We start from the raw sequence: 1,474 nt of genomic DNA on the forward strand, positions 1-1,474 counted from the left end.
AAAGAAATAATATGTTCATCAGATGTATCCTTATCTAGTTTCTTAGATAACATATTAGCACCAAGCTGATAGCTAATAAAAGTGTGTAAAGGGGAGATTTAACAGATTTTATCTGTTGTCTATAAAACTAATTAACAAAAGATTCACTTTCACTTTTTTACTAAAATTGTATCAATTTCATGTATTTGCATATAATGGTTTTATAGGAATGTTTCTGTATTTGGTAAACATGTTTTGACTTTTGATATCAATATAATTGATTTGTGGAAAAAAAAGACAGGCCAAAGGGCGAAGCAATTGAAAGCTCTCCAAGGTTTGAGGGCATTCTAATCAAAGCTTTATAAATAAAATAAAAAATAAGTGAAAAGATAATAAATGGAAAATCACATTTTAAATCGAACCAACATAGTTTATCATTTGTCATAAATAATTAAATTAAAATAAATAAATAAATAAACAAGTATTTAAATCGAACCAACATAGTTTAACTATTTCACGTTGATGAATATTACTATTCCGTTATTTTTCGTGGCGGTACAAATATGAAATTTAGTTTTAAGGTTTAAAGTGTTAGTGAAATTATTTTAAAGGTTTATAGTGTTAGTGAAAATATCTCAAGGTTTAAAGTGCTACTCGGTGACACTTTGAAGGTTTAATCTGTAATTTAACCGATAATAAATTATGAGCACCCTTTGAAAAACTTTATGATCTATGTTTCATTTTTTTTTGTTATGGAAAACTAATTATGTAATATTTAATACATTGTGTATTCAACTTGAAATTTTAAGTGATTTGTGTGAAATTTACAAATTCTATGTTATTCAATCATGGATTTTAAAAAGTCTATTAAAATTCATTGTTATTGAACTGATGATTTAAAAATCTACTTTAAAATACACTATTATTCAAAACAGTTTTGTGGATTAGGATTTTAATAGTTTTTAGGATTTTGGAGGATTCCAGAGGATTTGTTATGTTAAAAATACAGAAATATAAATCTCATGGTTTTAGGTGGGATTTGAAAGAATTTTACAGAAAATCATATGAACTTCCCTAAAATCTATCAAAATTCTAAATTTCTTAAATCCCATCAAATTCTCCAAAATCATGGTTTGAATACACCCCCCCTAACATAATATGGAAGTTGTTGACAAGTAATAAAAACATAATATGAAAGTTGTTGAGCAATTTTTTTTTTTCACTATCTGTTGACCAATAATAAAAACATATATGGAAGATCTATAAAATTTATTATATGTAGGAAAATCGGTATATTCATACCCCAGCTAAGGGGGTATGTTGAATTCATACACCAACTATGACACTGAACAAATCCATACATTAACTTAGTTAAAATTCAAATTCGCTGCATCAACTTTAGAAACTGTGTATAAACATACACAGGCCGTAACGGTGTTAAGAAACCGTTAGCGGCTGCTTACGTGGAAGCCACGTAAGAAACGACGCCGTTTTG

Source organism: Camelina sativa, chromosome 17 (genome assembly GCF_000633955.1).
Source record: "Camelina sativa cultivar DH55 chromosome 17, Cs, whole genome shotgun sequence".
Classification (NCBI taxonomy): domain Eukaryota; kingdom Viridiplantae; phylum Streptophyta; class Magnoliopsida; order Brassicales; family Brassicaceae; genus Camelina; species Camelina sativa.